Here is a 19391-nt window from a genome sequence, read left to right as displayed (position 1 = left end):
GTAAATAATTGTGGCCATATACCAATTATTAGGACTGTGTATATTCCAGAAATATAATTTTGGATCAAGATACTGCTGTAATTTCTTTCTCACTTTGCTTATTCACAATTTCCACATTGGGGGAATGCATCGAATTTCAGAGAATTTTTTCAGGAGCACCAAGCACTGTGTTCTTTTAATGGCATTGATGCACAGCTATAAAAGACATGGCTGTGCACAGTATTTGTGCTCTCTCATGTGTGTTTGAAAGCTATAAAATGCACAAAACTATTACATCTGTCGGTTGATTGACCCATATGATCAATTGGTTAATGTTTGTTGTATCAATGAATTAATGAAAGCATAGAGGGTTAGGCATCAAGCTTATCTGGATTGTAATTGTGGTCTAGCCTATCTTCCTGCTTTGTTTGGACCTAACCCCATTGTCTTTAGGGTAGGGGAAAGATCAACATGTAGGCGGAGTCAAAGCCCTCTCAGAAGAGTTTCTTAAAGACTATTTTTGCAATAAACAACTGTTGGGAAAGGGAAGCAAATTACAGTTGCTGTACAAAGCCAGGCATGTGGACATTAGAAAGGAGAGCAACGGAGAGAGGATAGTGGGGAAGCAGGGCTCGTGGAGGGATGAAGAGTAAAATGAGATACAGTGAATTATCCCTTCTTATCCATCAAAGTAGTAGCATAACATGAATATTTCAAATGCAAAAGAGAACTCGTGCATCAGATCAGGATTCCTACAGATAACACACACACATCTACAAAACATAGGTGTAACCAGCTGATGGCAGTACTCAGGTATTCATATGTATGAAACATTTCTTCCGAGGCATGGGAGGTTCCTGGCAGCGTGTCAAACTCACCATGCTCATTTATCATAGTGTGGGTGGTACTTTTCAGTCCGAAATTGAGTCCTTGCGGGTTCTTGAAAACACTGCAATTCATCACATGCAGAAGGCATTGTCCACAAAGGAGACTGATTGCCCTCATATTGAAGGGCATTCCCTTTAATACATTTTGGCTCTAAACCCATAATTTTAACAAGATGTAACGCAATTCAAATACTAGTAATAAAGAAAGCTTTATATACATTTCTATTTGTTTATTACTAGAAAAATGTATGTTGTCTGTTTATATTTTCTAAGAAAACAGTGACACGCCACAAGCTTTCCCTCATCGCCATACAGATACCTTTTCAATAAAACAAACAAACACTTTCTTTTTACAACAAATGATTGTTTGACATAAAATGTATTGACTCGTGAGTGACAGTTTGTTTTTTGTAAGTACCTTTACTTTTGAAAGTGCCCATTATAAGCAAACCTAATTGGTCTGTTGATGAATCCTTTTTCATTCAAGATTATAAAAGGATTGTTTGCCTTCGGCTTTCAAGAAAGCTGTTTTCAAAAGTGTTGACAGGTATAGAAAAATATTCAGAAGGGCCGACAAGTAATGTTTTTTCAAACTGTGCTGCATTGCATGAATACATTCAGAAATTTTCGGAGGATATGAACATCTATTAAAAAAATCGGATTTTAAAGGAGCATGCGAAAATTTCATAACAGTAGTTACAAAATCTTTTCCTGTTGTCTTTACTGAAACGGGCCAAAAGGTATCCTGCTCTATTCGTAGCTTTACACTGCGACTATGCTTGGTTCCAATGAGAGCAAAGTGGGGTTGTGTTAACTGATTAACACGTGCTGCTGACAATGTATGGTTTGTTAGAAGGAAGGAGAAACTGAAAGCACCCAGGACAAGTGGAGAAGTGTGGCTCAATGGTTAGAGCGGCAGACCCTGATGCAGAGGTCTAGCCCGATTCCCCGCCTCGGCGGGTCTTGGGCTAAAAAATTCCACGGACCTGATAATTCTCGCCTCGGTGCCTATTCCAATCATGGAGTTCCACTCTGCAACTCTGGGCAATAGCTTGCTTAATCTCCACAACGCTAAGGATGCCTGGCCTCCACCTTGGGGGTGTCCAGGAGTGGACACCTCACAGGGAAAGCCAGGATGGGTTCCACAGCGGTATTTGTACAAGCGCCTTGAGACCCTTGCGGGTGAGTAGTGCGCTATACAAGTATCAATTTACATTATGAAGACTGGACAGAACTGGCGATTGGTGAGTATTCAGGCCCTAAAAAATACCAAGCAAAGTGGTGGAATGGCTACGCAGACCCTACCAGGTAAGGATTGCAAGAAAGGACAAATGAACAATAACGTAAAACTAATGGAAAATAGTCTTCATGAAAATATAAACAAATAGTAATAAACCTTTTAAATACTACTGAATGAGAAACTGTCTTGGTAGTTGTGAGAAAGTGGCTCTATATATACTGGACTAGAAGGAAGTAAAGTGTGTATAGAGTCCACCAACCCCAGAGGTATAACAGAGGTTAAAGTCAGAACTGACCTTACTCTCCAAAGTGGTAGCTTTATTCGAGCAGTAAGGCAGTACCAGAGGACAGTGTAAAGCACTTGTTGTACACACTCAGTCAGCAAAAGGTTTCACACACTCAAAGACTGAACTCCAGGCCAATTGTTTTTATATCCACAGATATAGTTGTTTTATTTTTAGAACCAACAGTTATCAAAATGTACTGTTCAAGGTACGAGTACTCTCATGTAAATACTTTGCAGAGGAGCAATACGTTTGTACACACAATAATTACAGGATAGCTAATCAGCAATACAGTTCTGAAACACACTAGCATTGGGCTCAATGGGTTTTTCAGAGGAAAGTACAGTTGATTACTTTATGGATTACTTTGGTAGTGAAACCAGATTAGCAAAAACCTTTTTAGTTACTGTGATGAATTTTCCTGAATATAAAGCTGTTTTAAAAGTTCACCCTTAGAAACTTTTCAAGGTGATTCTGACAATGTTATCTAATGGGAGGAAATTCAGGTTACAGGTAAAGTACGATTGCGTTACTTCTGTAACCCAGCACTAGTCTCCTAGGGCCAGCACTGGGGGCTTGACTCAAAACAGGTAGGTAATTGCGTTTCAGTATTTTGTACGATTTTTAAAGAATATTAGCAGTTTTCAAAAGTAGACACTTAGAAGAAATTTCATAGAAAAGCAGACAATGGGTTCCTATGGAGAAAATACAGGTTACTAGTAAACCCACTAGGGATTACTTTTGCGGTTCAGTACTGGGCTGAAAGGTACAGTACTGGCTTCTCTCCTGATCACAGGTGAGTATTTTCGAATTCGGACTTTGGCTGATTTTATAGGAATATTTTCAGTTTTCAAAACTTCAGACGTTATCCATTGGCAGGTAGGTGAATTACCGGTTTCCAGGTGAGTACTTGGTTGGTGAATTTAGGGTTCTGGGCGTAGACTCAGGGGTCCCCCAGGGTCAGGTGAGTACAGTTAATTCAGTCCCAGCGGCACAGGGGCGGCCGGGTGCAGAGGTAGGTAGGCCCAATGTTATCCAATGAAGGAAAGGGGGCCTTCGGTTGGCGGCTGCTGGCTAGCAGGCCACGCGGCTCTGGGAGCTGGGCTCCTGATCACTTGCTCTGGGCAAGTGGGAAGTAGGATAGGGCAAAGAGGTCACAGCCAGCGGCACTCGGGCTGCTGGGTGCAGGGTGCTTTTGAGCCGTCGGGCGCTCAATGTTATCCAATGAGGATCTTGAAAGAGGAACAAAGGCTGCAGGCTCGGGGATGGTGATTCTCCAGGGGCGACCAGCACCTCGAGAGGTAAGTTGGGATAATGGAGCACAGGTAGGTACCCCAAAGGGAGGCACAGGGGGCCGCGGGGTGCCAGGTTCAGGAGTGTCTTTGGGGGTCGGAAAAGCTTACCCTCGGCTGGTCGCGGTTGGGGTGGCCCCTGGTTCTGAGTCTGCAGGTGTCGGCTGGTTCGTCGAGGAGGGTCTTTGGGCACTGGACGTCAGGTCCCAGTCGCGGGGGGGACGTCCTCGTGGTCTTGGTTCGGGTTGGCCCGGCCCGGGCTCGGCTGGTGCAGAGTACGCTGGTCCGGAGCTTCCTGGTGAGCACCAGGTGGGGTGTTGCAGCAGAGCCTCTGCTGATGGGAGTCCCAATCTTCGAGAAGGTCAAGGCAGCCAGGTCCTCTGGGTGTCCCAAGGTTGCTGTCCGCGGAGGTCGCCGGGATTAGGCAGGAGCAGGTTCCAGGATCAACAGGCCGGTAGGGCTGGGGCCAAGTCCTGTTGTTAGCAGCTGCGCGGCGGGTCTTCTTCTTCTTGATCTTCTTTCTTCTTTTGATATCGGGATCTGAGGAAGGAAGGTTCAGGGAGCCCCTAAATACTAAATTTAGGGGCGTTATAGGTAGGGCAAGGGCAGGGACCAATGGGTCCCTGTCCTGGGGTGAAGACACCTCCTAGCCTGCTCCTCTCCTGTGGGAGGGGGGCAGGAGCCTAGCTGGGATTGGGCAGGGCTCCCCATCTACAAGATGGCCGGAGCCCGGGGTCGTGCTTCACCTCGCCTCCTCCACCTGAGGGGTGGGGTTGGCAAAGGTTGCCACACCCTCCTTCCTCACGTAGTCTTTCCCGCCAGTCTTCCCACCAGAGTGGGGGTAGAATAGGTGGGGGGCCAGTTGCTGGGTAAAGCAAATGGTCTGGAGAAGCTCTCAGAGGCGGTATGCCTTTGAAGCATCCCCCTGTCCGTCCTGGGGGAGGAGACACATCACCTCGCCCAGGATGTGCATTGTTGCAGGCCCAGGAGAGCGGGGGCTCTCCACCCAGGGGTCCAGCAACATGTCTGCTGTGTGGCAGCCTCTCGAGCCACTCAACCCAGATGTGGATTGTAGGTTCGGGTTTTGGAGGGCATCTAATCCCACACTGGCATCAGTGCGGGTTTAATGTGCTGGGAAGTTTTGGTACCAAACTTGTCAGTCTTCAGTGTAGCCATTTTGGTGCTGTGGAGTTCCTAATGACAACCTCCCAGCACCATATACTCTTAAATGACATCACTGCACTTACAGTGTCCAGGAATGGCCCTGGGTACTGTAGGGGCACAGTGCTCATGCCCTGGTGCCCTCACCTCTGGCATGGGGCACCCAGCTAGAGGGGTGACTGAAGTATGCCAAGACAGTGGGTTGTGTGGGCATGGCACACAGGGATGTGTGCCATGTCGACTCTTGTTTTAGTTCTGTACTTTGGCACTCAGCCTGCAAAGGCAGGGTGTGGGTGCCAGGGTAAAGGGCCCCTGTGGGTGGCACAATAAGTGCTGCAGCCCTCAGGGGTCTCCTCTGGTCACCATGTCCTGGGTACCTAGGGTACCATTTTACTGGGGGCTGACAGGTGGCCAGAGGTGCCAATTGGGTATTTTATTTCAGCATAGCTTTTCTTTTTAGGGAAGGAACACAGGCCCTGGGTACCTGATTGGCAGGGACCCAGGGCACACTCAGTCAAGCACATCAGCAGTTCAGAAAAAAGTGGGGGCATACCAAGGCAAGAAAGATGGCACTTTCTCACAGTAGTGTGGTTACCATAATTACCTGCAGTTTGTTTTCCAGACTAATTAAGACGTTGTGGACACCAAGGTTTATTCTTATACATATTATTTCAGACATTCTTTGGTCATTCGAAAATGTCAAATTGTATATTACTTCTGAGCGCAGAATTACTAAAAGATTTTGCAAGGGTCACTAACTTCTTCTATAAGAAGAACTACTTTTAATCCCAAGCTATGAGCAAATATTTTCAAAGCAAGATCTGTGATCAGGTCAGACTGGGATATATTAATGGACACCACAGGCAAGATCACCTGCACTGAACATCTCAGTCTCGGTTTTGAGCAATTATTATTGTTACTTTTAATTTATTTATGGTTTGCAACTAAACCATATAAACTTCACACAATCTATATTAAAAAATATACAAAAAGCACATACAACAAATTGCATGTAATTTTGTGCTAAATTACATATTAATGGTACAAATAGCATTACAATCTAGCAAGGTAATATTGAACCATTCATTACAATTGATCAAATTGTGCAAAATATCTTCCTTACAACTGATATTACTAAAAATGAATAGTACAATTGCTAAAAACAGGGAAAAATTTTGCAGATGGTATTATCAATAAAATTGGCTCACAATACTACTGAAATTACAATATAAATGGAATAAAGTACCCGGTACCATATATTATAGGATATTGCAAGTCACGAAGGAGTTAGGTGACCATATAGAGGAACAGGGTTGATATTGTGCAGTAGCAGAGAGTATCTACAAAGCTTTCAGCTGGACTGCTGCTTTGAACCTGGGCTTTGGATCATTCTGCCTGGACCCTGGAGGCCTGAAGATAGTGTTGAGAAACTGTGTGCTGTGATCGACTTCAGATTAGGAGTCCAGTCTGACTGGATGGTAGGTTCTTCAGGCGGTGGTTAACAGGTGACTGATCCCATGTGCATGGATGCAGTGTAGCTGGAGCACTGTAGTACAGTGCTCCAGTATTTGGTGGGGCACAGTGCAGCTCTATGCCTGGTGTGAGAGTCCACGGTGGCTCCATGAAGAGTTTGTCGAAAGGGCAGCGTTGTGTGGTGGACTGAGATTTCATGAATGGAGCGGACTGTATGCACAGCTACCCAGATGAAGGGAGTGTGTGCTGCAAACAGTGATCACTCTCTAGGGACAAACGATTGTGCCTGACACTGCTACAGGGAGATAACTTGAAACTACCTGATACTACAGCTGGAGAAACACTGATACCATTCACTGAGCATGGTTGTCACTACAAACTACATACAAATAGTATTACAAGATTATCAAACACAGAAAAGGATCGAAAGGTCTCTATATCTTGCTCTACCTTCCTCCTAAAAGAAACATTTGTCGGAGGAAAAGTAAGATGCACACGACTGAGGAGAAATCCATCCCTTGGCAAATGGGTGACTACAGGGAGATGTTCCCCTCCTTTTCCTATTTTCTAAAACACTTAAAAAGATACAAGCTAAAATCTACTGCATGTTCAATGTTTGTCTATATCGTCTTTCCACTAGTATGACTGATGAAACAATGATTGATCGTCTGACAAGTGTGGTAAGTGACGTCTTGTCTCTGTGTTTCAGGGGATGAAATTTCACCTGATTACACAACAGTAACATGGTAAAGGACAACAAACAACAAGCCAAACTATCATAAGGGTCCAAAATGCCCAATAGGCAATATGGAATGAATGGAGGTGGTTTTGACACAGAACCTCTTGCAGGTATAAGTAAATGTTATTTTTATGGATCTGTAAAATGAGATTGACAGGATTGGCATAAAAGTGGATGTATAACAATGAAAAATGGAAAATCGCAATTTGTGAGTGGATGAACACAACAACAGGTTGGACCAGGCACAGTGGAGGACATCTTCACTTGAAGATAATGGACCAAACCATGAAATAATTTATAAACGTATATCCTTAATGATACAAAGATTCAAGCTGGTAGCAGAGAGCGCGTCGGATTCAATATAAAATATCCACGGTGTAATGATATGGAAATCCAGTGGCATAAGTAATGTGTTTATTTCTTTTGAACAAATGCATTTGTTTTAAACAAAATGAACAATAGCAGAAGTGTTTCACCCATTAAGTAGCTGTCCTACCTAGGGCTTTTTGAGAGCAAGGAGCATTATAAATGGAAATATTTTGTTAGACTTAATATATGAACTACCTACCAAACCACGTCATTGACAAGTTCACTTACTGTTGGATTATATTATGTGGTGTCCAGTCTATTTCTCCAGAAACCCAATAAAAAGTGCTGCGCATTGTGAAGGGAAACAAAAGTATGTGGTGCTTTTATCTGTAGCCTTATTTTGGTGAGCCCTCGGTGTTTTTCAGGCAAACGTGTGTGGTCATGACTGCCTACACTAGAGTCACTAACACATTATGACTGTCATCCGAGTGATTAAATATTCAAGGGACGCATTAGAGGTCGAGCAGAGCCAGAGCGGCACGTCGGTCTCAAAATATCGAATATCAGTTTAATAATAATGGAGAAAACACGATGGCAAAGACGTACCTGTACGAGCCCAAAGACAACGTGTAGTTGCACTCTGCATTTGGAAGGTCTTGTAAACCAGACTAGGTCAGTGTACATAAATTAAGTTATGAAGGATAATGCCTCAAACATCTCAATGTGCATACAAAGAGCCAAATTACAGCACTGCTATCTACTGAAAGGTAGAGGCAGTTTACCTTCTAAAATGGCTGAGTATTCATAAAACATCCTAACGTGCACGAGGAGAGGCATGCAACATAGTAATTGCCGTAGTGTGCAACGCAGAATCAGTGTAATAAAGGCAGGCACCATTTTTGTGTTTTTGCATAGGGCATAGCAGAAGTTTTGTAAATACTATTTGCATGAGTTTAGTGTATGGTGTTCCAGTGTATAGGTGTGTATAAAGAACATGTTAGTATAACGAGAAAGAAGTCTACTTATACCAATGACATATGGGAATTCATGTCATTATATGGATATTTTATCTTGATGTCCGGCGCTTTTGATGCTACCAATCAGAACATTTGTCTACAGAATGTTCTGGCCCAGAGGCCAATCTTGGTGATAGCATTCCGGTACCTTATGGACAGCTGCAAAATACAGTGTTTAATTTGTAAAAGAAAGAGTGCAGCGCTTGTGCCCAAAGCTCTGGTCAGAAGCCCACGCTGGCACTAGAAAATGTCGGTGAACCAACAACCAAAGCAGTGGAATCTTAAATCCACCTCAGGCCTCTTGAACCCACTACCAGATGCATATATTCGCCTCCCCTTTATCTCCCTTTCTCCTTTTTGTAATGTGTCAGTCTGTCTCTGCCTCCCTCGTTCCGTTTTGTGCGTTTTCCCTCTGCTGCTCCTGATAAATGTCCAATGCAGAAGAATGTGCCGGTGGTCCCCACCAGCTCAAATTAAGCACAGCTTATCAGGATAATTGAGTAAAACATTCAAGTATATAAGAGCTTTCTTTATCATTTTAAAAGGTACAAATGCAAGCCAAGGCTGAAGACCTGGAGGGATGTTCAATAGGGAATGATATTCGCACTTGCGGGATAAAAGAAAAAAGATCTTTGTAAAGCAGCTTCTGTAGAGCATGTTGAGAGAAAGTGGATGCCAGCGGTAGTAAGAAATCAGCGTTTCTTTTCCAAGCCTTATAGGCGGTATGAAAATTATTTTTAGATATCAAAAAAGTACTTTGTGATCATGGAGTCTAAGGACAGGGTAGAGTGATCAGGGAAAATGTAGAGATGCTAGCGAACATGATATGTTTCCTCAGCAGACAACAAGTCGGGCAAAGTGAAGAATTTGAATGAACAAATTTAGAATACAGAAAGTAGAGGTAACAATGTAGAAGTACAACTGTTGTGGATAGCATAGTTTATGGAAAATACAAAAATGTAGCAGTAAAACAGTAAATTATTACCACCACATTTGAGAATTTGTACATAGACAGACATTAACTCTTATCCTAACCCCTGACTGTTACTCCCTCCTTACTCCTAGCCCACACCTTTGTATTCCTTGAACCATTTTGTATCTGTCATTCTACAGGGGATACTCCTGTACCATCTTCCATAGCTTATTCTTACCATAACATTTCAGACTATGTCACAGTCAAGGACACAATCCAGAGAGGAAACGATTGCCTCATTTTGAGGATGACTCCACCCTTCAAGAACATCATGAACATCAGGATAAATAAATGCACTATGTAGGCAATGGTTAGGGTGCACTTTTCCTTGATTGACACTATGTAGGCAAAGGTTAGGGCACACTTTTCCTTGATTGACACTATGTAGGCAATGGTTTGGGCGCACTTGTCTTTGATTGACACTATGTAGGCAATGGTTAGGGCGCACTTGTCCTTGATTAACACTATGTAGGCAATGGTTAGGGTGCACTTGTTCTTGAATGATATCCAGCAACGTTTTAATGCATGGGCAAAGTGGGCTCTGGCCAGGGCCCCAGACTTTCAGGGGGCCCCCTAACAGAGTTAGCTCCATTCTCCAGAGTTTTGCCCTAATGACCTTGAATATTTCTTATACGGATTGTTTTAAATACTGTTTTCCTTTATTTTATTTTTTATGTACCTGAAGTGTGAGTCAAGTACAGCCATTTTGCAGAGAAATGTTGTGTTTATGTTTCATGCAAAAAAGACATTAAAAAAGTTTCTTTTAGATCAAAACAAGGCCTAACATATAAGAAATGGGAGGGCGTCAGAGATTATTTGCAGTAATATTGGTGAGGTGCTGCTGTGTTACAATATTGAAAACACATAACTATCCGTGAATATTAGATGTAAACACATTTAGGGCCTTATCTATGAGAAGTGATGCATCGCTGTAAGAAAACAGGGATGCGTCACTTCTTCGTGCGCCCTCCTTGCGACATGATGGATGCGTCATATTTACTGTATGATGCATCATGTCGCAAGGAGTTACAGATACGTCAGTATCTCTGACGTATTTGTAGGCGCAAAAGTGATGCATTGCTGGGGTGTGTGTGAAAATAGACACAAATCCAGCAATGTGTCCTTTCACATGATGCAAGCCTCATGTGAAAGGGCCTGCATCAGTCTTACGCCTGCTGCGAGGCAGGTGTAAGAAATTGATGCAATGGTGTCCTAGAAGTGGCGCACTGAGTTCTCATAGATTTCAATGTGCTACTTCTACGAGGCTTTTTGCTGGGCAACACCCACCCTGCATACATTATACCTGGCACACGTTAAGGGGCCGATTAGGATGGCGGTTTTTCCGCATCCTCCGGGCCGGCGGAAGTGTCCGCCGGCCTGGAGGATGCGGAAAAACCGCGGCGGAGACTCCAAAGACCCACCGCCAAATTAGGATGGCTGGTGGGTCTGGAATTCCGTCCGCCGCTTTTCCGCCGCGGTCGGCTTCCGACCGCGGCGGAAAAGCTATAACATGGCAGGCGGTGTCTATGAGACACCGTCCGCCAAATTATGATGTTGGTGTAAGTATGCTTTTCCACGGCGGCTTTTCCGCCATGGAAAAGCATACGGACATTCACTTTGGGGGCCCGTTGCGGGCCCCCTGGGTGAATGGGGGGTGGGGGGTGCACATGGGGGGTACCTATGGTACCCCCCTGCATTTGCGTACACAAAGCAGCAGGCACCGTGCGGTGCCTGCCGCTTTGTGCATGTAAATGCAACACATGCATTTTTAACATTGCGGCGGGTGCAGCTTGAAGCTGCACCCGCCGCAATGTTAAAAATAGAGGATGTGACCGCCACCCTGGCGGTCACATCCTAATTGCCATGGAGGGACCGCCGCTGCCCATGCGGACGGTCCCTCCTACTCAGGGGTGGCGGACGGACGCAAGTCCGTCCGCCATCCTAATCGGCCCCATAATGTGGTGCAGGGGTTTACAAAGTGACGCATCTGCCTAGATGCGTCACTTTGTAAATAGGGCGCAACATGGTACATTTTTTACGCCGTATGCATCGTGGGCCTAAAAGGGAAGCAAGGCCTCATAAATAATGCCCTTAGAGTTTGGACGAGTGTTCCTTTGCACTGTCAGGGACCTAATGAAATGAAATAGTGTATTTAATAAGCGCGCAGCTACTCAGACTAGAGTGTCCTGGCGTGCAGGGCTGGCTTTAGCGCTGGTGGCGCCCCGTGCAACAATATTTGATGGCGCTCCCCACGGGTGCCGCCCACAGACTCCCTTACTACCTCCCTTTAACTGTGCCCCCTCAAGTCTCCATAATCACTCTCTCTCAGATGTATTTAGTTATATAGCGCCACCTATACCAGTGTAGGGTGTCAGAGCACTTTACATCACACACACATTACACAGAAACAATCAATCATATTTGTTCCATGATAGTCCAGTTCGTGCTTTTCGGATTGGCGGACAGACAGAGAGAGAGCAGGCGCTGTGTGGTGGCAAGCCGCAGGGAGAGCCGCGGGGCTGTGGAGTTGAGACACCGTGAAACCGCTGAGCAACCGCACCTTTGAGCGCCCCGTGCAGCCTGTGCTGCCCGCGCCAGCCTTTACCCCCAGCCGTGTCGTTCAGCCTGCGCCAGCCTTGTCTCCCAGCCCTTCCAAAGTGCGGGAAGCGTGGGGCAGAGAGGACCAACGGGGCCGACCGGGTAATTACTGTCGGACTCCCACGGGGGGGAACTCGGGAAACTCAGGACTTCCAATCAGCCAGCGTTGTGCGGGCTTGCCCTGATACCGGCACAGGCACTGAACTGGGGGTCGTGCCGGCCTCTGCACCAAGGAATAAACGGCGAGGCAGACCCCCAGGGGCGGCACCACATTAATATTATGAAAGCAGCTGCTATCGGCCCTCGGCCCCCTGCCCCCTGCCCCCCTGCCCTGCAGGAGGTTGTTGAGCAGCAGAGTGAGCAGAGTGAGTAACAGTGGGCTGAGAGCGGAGTGGAGGGAAGCCCAGAGCCTGGACAAGGTGGAGGGACCAGAGGTCCATCAGGCCGGAGATCTGAGGACAGGACTCGATAACCACTGTGAGTACAGTAATTGGCAACACCTGGGAGCAGTAAAGGGAGAGGGGAAGAAAGAAGAGGATAGGTGAGAGCCCGGATTGTGAGGTGCGGAGTGCGAGGAGAGAGGGGAGCAACTACCCCCACCTCGGACTTGGTTAAAATCCCAAAACATCTCGACGTTTATAACTCTGATTTACATAGAGTTACAGCTAGTAGGCGATTATGAGGTCCGGGAAAGAAAGGAAATTGCTAATAAATCTAAGATCACAGAAAAAAACAACCAAAAAGAAACAAGAGGGAGAAAACGGGGACAGCAGCAAGGGCGACAGTCCTCCGGGGCAAAAAACAAAACGTGGGAAGCTAGAAAAGAAAGAAACCAACAAAGTCAATGAGACCTTGATCTTCCCTCAAAACATCACCACTAAAACTTTAACTCAAAAAAGCTCAACTACACAGGAAAATAATTCATTAACAGAATCATTATCAGAAGAAGGAATAAAAATGGAGGCAAAAACAGGCACAACATCTACCTTGAGCTCAGACCCCGACACGTTTGACCTAATACGCATAAAGGGCTCATCGCAGTCAACAAACCTGAGCTTATTTCAGCCCAAAATATACACAAAGTTCTCATTTGTAAAAGACCCAGGGACCGTAATATTCTCAAAAACAGGAGAAATAAAAGGGCTGCAAACTCCTTTGCAACCAGGAAACAAGGATCAACTCCTGCAACCGCCAACAAATAGCCAAACAAGGGGGTCAAATGAAACTTGTGTTAATTCATTCAGAATATTCTCCTCAAACCAATGGAAGAGGAAACATCAGCAGGAGTATACAACAATTTCTACAAAACCCAGAAGAAATAGAAGAAAATGACAAGCTGGAATCAATCACGGGGCTTACAGACAAAAAAGACAACGGAAATATCAATCATGAAGAACAAATAAGGGCAATTGAAATTGACCAAAGGCAGATGAAGCAGGAAGTTGCGGTGAGCACACTGCCCATCTCAGATATCTTCAAAGAGCCCTTACAGCCCTTACAGGCAGTCATAGAGGGGAGTGAGCTTGTTACTCCAGAAATGGAACAGCTGGGTAGTTCGCAAATCAGAACAGACACCAAATTCAATCAAACACTCTGTCAGGCAGAAGAGACACAAGCTGCCTCTAAAACAAGCAAAGCACTGCAACAACTAAGTCCGATAAAACCGATCGACTCCAGATGTCACGAAACCACCTTCAGCAAAACAGCCAACCAGGCAGAAAATAAACCAAAAGAGCAAAAAACGCCAAATAAACCCTCCATTACTCTACATCAGTCAACTAACCAATCACAAACCTTAATGTCTCGTGACATTAGAACTTAAGAATGGAGTGAGCCGCTCCTTCAAGAAAGTAACTATAACTCTAACAGCGATATGTCTTTCTTAGCATCACAAGAATAGGAGGAATTAGTTGCGTCGTATAGTCAAGACCAAAAAATACTAACAAATTGTACGAACCCAGAAACAAAGGAAAAAACGAATAAGACCCAGGACTCAATTTGGGCGGCGCTATTGAGAACAATGCAATACTCAACTGCAGCATTGCAATACCAATCTCACAAAATGGACCTTCAGTTAACAGTACTCCAAACATTAGCTGACTTTACGTCAGGGATTGACCGGAAATTAGCTGACTTGAACAGGCTAATAAAACGAGGGCAAGAGGAAGCACAACAACAAGAATGCACTTGTGCTCCAATAGTGAACAAACTACTCATGCCATCAACAATACTGAGTGATTTACTATCCACTATGAAACCAAAAAATGAAACCCAGACCATAGCGAGTGATGAACCGCCCACCTTCAGGGAAAAAGAATTTACACCTGAAGTTTTGGAGACAATAAAAACATCTAGAGATCCTCCCCCATTAGGGAGTGAGATTGAACAGAACAACAAAAATGAATCATTTGCCAAAGACTCCTTGACAACGAATACCCGGCGAAAGAAAAAAAGGAAAGGAAGGAACAAGATAACAATTTACCAGACCAAGTACCAAGGAAAACAGCTTCTTCAGCTCACAGGCTCTCCAGAACAAGCAGTGGAAGAAGGATCTGAGAAGCCATCGACGACACAGCTAGGAGATTCCTCCCCTTCACACAAAACCCAAAGAAGGAAGAGCGGCATAGATGAGGCATTGAGTATAACCCTTGGTAGAGAACATGCAATAAACAATAACCTCACGAGTAACCAGGAGACACACAAAATCCAAAGAAGGAAGAGCGGCATTGATGAGGTATCGAGTATAACCCTTGAAAGAGAATATACAACAAACGATAACCTCCCGAGTAACCAGGAGACTGATTATAAGGAATGCGCGTCTAGCAAGGACTCACTAACTAGTAAAGCATCAACCAAAGTCGCCGAACACAAAATAATGAAACAGGGTAGCCACACACAGGACGAATTAAAAGAGCTCAACCACCTACTAAGTACAACCTTCCAACAAGGCGCAATGGTGCTAAATATTACCGGGAAATCCAAGGAGACAACGCGTACACTGCAACATAGCACCGACCGTAGGATATACAGCACCAACAACATAAGGCCAGAAGAGCACACTACAACAAATGGGGAGCTCCCTCAGTATTCAAACTACGAACTCTATAATGAAGAAGATACAGACACCATTATCTTTTCCCCCCACAAGGGGCTGAGGAGACATTCTCAACAGAGTAAATGTACTAAGACTTCTGCAATCAATCCCCAACCTTGCGAATATTAACACCATGGACCTACTGTCAATTGAGTTCCAGTCAAACAGCACTCAGGCCAGTCTAGAGGTTACAAAAACCAGATGGAAAACGCCAGAGATAGCAAGGAGAATAATACAGGAACTAAATACCTTCCAAAGTTGGGGGATAGTTCTGAAACCAGTGCCAAAACCACCTTACCCAGCCCCCTTTTTAAGATCAGCTACCAACAACAGAAACAACAAGACTTCCTCAATTCTAAAAGGAGCAGGGCGCAGCTCTCCAACTTCAGGTCAATCGGCATTAACCCGCTTTCACCTAGGAGCAACTGGCAGAGCATACAACGAACAATAACACCGGTTCACCCAAATTGACATGGGAAGTCTAATTCTCAAAATCCACAACTAGTAAATAATGAGATTACCATGTGTTTTTGGAACATAAACGGTTTAGCATCCAAATTAAATGACGAAGAAGTCATAAATTACTTAAACCGCTTCAATATCATTGTCATTCAGGAAACCTGGGAACAAAAATCATCCGAGTTACAAGGTTATACCTCTAGCTCTATCCCGGCAATAAAGAGAAAGGGCTTTGGATGTCGATCCGGGTGCCTACAGTCCCTATTTGCAATAACCCCAATAAACGAAACCTTACCTATAAAGATCAGTATGACTCCTCCAAGTTGCATTCAGGCTTCAATAGTAAAACTGTTCCTGCATCAAATGGCACAAAAGGTAATAATGATAAACATTTATGTACATTCAAAACACAAATAAAAAACAGCTAAAGAACTGAGTAGAGAACTAAAAAGAGTAATGGAGGAAGAGGACACCGAACACATCATCCTGGCCGGTGACTTCAACACGCATCTCCCTGGGGGAGATTATGACGACGACACGACCCAGGAACTTACAGACGCATGGGGAATTCCAGCCCAAGGCCCCGTAAAAAAAGTGAAGCAAAGACAGTGCTCCAAATTTCTTATTCAGGAACTGGAACACTTAAATTTAAGATCAGTAAACGGTCGCTTCAAGGAGGACAATCCACCAGCGCCTACATATCACTCAGCAAAAACATCGTCCCATCTGGATTTTACTTTTATGTCCTTATCACTGTTCAAAAATATAGCCACTTTCAAAATAGGCATCAATGTAGCGAGTGACCATATGCCGCAGGAGTTGATGCTAAAAACAAAGACAGACCTACTACTGGAGGCTGATAAAAATATAGTTTAAGTAGAAGCAATACATCTCAAGCGACTAAGATGTAACTCAACCAACATGGAGTTAATATCAAGTACAGCAAAAAATATGCTAATCCGCGCTAAGGAAAATTCAGAACACCCGATGGACAGTTGGGAAAAATTAATCAAGTCGCTTGGAGACAAAACTCCAACTGGGACCAATCAGAAACAGAGCAGCAAGACTGTCAACTTAACAAAAAAGGATATGAGCCCTGTCTAAAAAAAAACGAAACAGATCATAAACAACACCTTAAGGCAACTTCGTAAATCACCGGCAGATCAAAAACTGCAACAATCTCTCTGTGAATCTAAGGCTCTCCTAAAACGAAGGAGATGGGATAGGAAAAGATCATTGAACAACGATCTATGGGCTAAATTACTTCACGAGTCGAACATGAAAAAATAACGCCAAGTTTTGGCAATCAATTAACAGATTACAACGCCCAACCCATCCCGGAATAAACTCTAACATCTCCGAAACTGCCTGGGTCGACTTTCTTTAAAATCATTTTAATGAAACCAGCTCTATACCTGCTCAAAACGCCACTCTGTGCATTGAGAGAGTGATCAGTTCGACGAAGGAGATGCTAAACCACAACCACGTACATTCAGATGAAAAACTCACTGAATTTTCCACCCAACTACCAAGGGAAACGGACTTAACACTGACCCAAAGTTATGTTACAAGTACAAAAGAGAAGCCCAATAGCCTGGAAACTACCTTGATTCGGAATCAAATAGCAAAGGGAAGACAGGCAGGGGCCCCAGGCCCCAACGGCATTTCGCCAAAGCTGTACAAACATGATCCTGAATTTTGGAGCAATGCACTAGAACCTGTCTTCAAATATGCATTTGAAACATCTACAATTCCACAGTCTTGGAGAGGCTCAATCATAAGCCCAATTTACAAACAAGCGAAGAGGTCTGAGCCAAAAAACTATCGATTGATAGCCCTCATAGACACCGAGGCCAAATATTTTGCTGGGCTTATTTTAAATGACCTAACAACTTGGGCTTCAGACAACCATATCATCCCACCAACACAAACCGGGTTCCGACAAGGTCAGGGAACAACAACAAAAATGATGGCCCTAACTTTACTAATGGACTCAGCAAAACAGGGGAAATATCCCCTGTTCTTCTGCTTCATTGACTTTACAGCCGCCTTTGACCATGAGGACAGAACAAAGCTCTGGCAAAAACTTCAAGGGATGGGAATACCACCTCCGCTTCTGGACCAGTTAAGGAACCTGCATACAAACACTTGGATAATCATAAAGCTAGGTGCAGGGACCCACGTATCAAAAGAAATCCCTACCTTGAAAGGGTTAAAACAAGGGTGCCTCCTAGCCCCATCACTTTTTAACCTTTATCTTGCGGACTTACCAGGGGAATTGGACAAGTGTAAAAATCATGCACCGAAACTAGGAAATATAACCTTATCAATTCTGTTATATGCCGACGATTTGGTTCTGATAAGTCGAACTCCCATTGGATTACAACATCTACTGAATGTGACTCTCAGCTTCTCAGAATGGAATGCCATGAAAATAAATTATTGCAAGACAAGAATAATGGCAGTAAACCATCATAGGAAGAAAAGTTTCAATTGTTTTCTGGATGGGCATCGCTTAGATCAAGCACCCAGGTACAAATACCTAGGATTAATATTAGACCAAAACAACTCATTCAAACCAAAGATAGAATCCGTGCGGAGGAAAGGGGTAATGGTACATTGGGCCATAAAACCTCTAAAGAAGCAACTGCCGGACCTAATACTCGATCCTTTAATAAAAGTCCTGCAGGCAAAACTTCACCCTACAATTACATACGGTAGCTCAGCAATGAAGGGCAAAGATGCAATAGCTGTAGAAAATACAATAACTAACGCATATTGATCCATCTTTCACCTCCCTAGGTATGCTTCCCCGGCCCAAATACGGCTGGAGTTTGAGCTACAAAAACAATCAATCCAAAGAAGGGGAGCATACGTAAAATGCTGGCATAAAATCAAAGAAGCAGCAGAAGGATCCCTAAACAGCCAAATTTGGTCAGAGTTATTCCGCCCAGCAAAATCACCAGCTAGAGAGGACCTGCAGGACTCAATTAAACTCTTAGGACTGACCGACCTCTGGAGCATTACAGTGTCACACTCAGTATATAAAACAACCGTAACAAAGATATGCCGACAATTGTCAGTTGCAGAAGATAAAAACACACTATCCAAACGATCACACGGATGGGTAGTACTGAATACGTACAAAGCTTTAAAACCGCAATTTTAATTGAAAATCTGAATAAATACTACAACAAAGGAAAAATTCTTAAAACTCCGCCTGGGGATTGGTGCAACTAATCAGTTTCTTCCCCCTTGGGAGAGAAAAGGCGGTGATCAGCCTTGTCGCCTCTGTGGCTGCGGAATGGAGGACCTATTACACGTTATTTGCACCTGCAATAACTTAAGGGACATGAGAATAAGCCTTTTAAAACCTGTGTTCAGCCAGTACGGAGTAAGGACCCGTAGACAAGCGGCTCTGCTGTGTTTCAACCCAGAGAAAGTGCAGCTAAATTGTCGACTAACAAAGTTTTTCGACATAACAGCTAAGCGACTGGAAAATTTACGTACATTGCCCTTGAAACATTCAACACAGAAGCTTTGCCTAACGGATATACCCATTAAATAGAACAAGTGGGAGAAGACTCACTAACAGAGCCAACGTCCTAAAAACTCTTCCTATTTTCGTTACATTTAGAATAGTAACAGGTCGTAAAAAAGGCTTTCCACAGTGATCTATATTATAATCATTCCATCGGGGTTCCTCCTAACGAAACGTCACAAGTTGTCGACGGAAAACCAGAATTAAGGCAATGACATTGTGGAGTTTCCCTACAACGGGCACGGCCCTCTTTACAACAACGCTACGATCCACTGGAAAAAGGCTATATGGCACATTGGAAGAGGTCAAATAACAATGGCATCTGCCCTCCTCCACCTCATTATTTC

Source organism: Lissotriton helveticus, chromosome 3_2, assembly GCF_964261635.1.
Source record: "Lissotriton helveticus chromosome 3_2, aLisHel1.1, whole genome shotgun sequence".
Classification (NCBI taxonomy): domain Eukaryota; kingdom Metazoa; phylum Chordata; class Amphibia; order Caudata; family Salamandridae; genus Lissotriton; species Lissotriton helveticus.
This window is presented reverse-complemented; position numbering follows the sequence as displayed.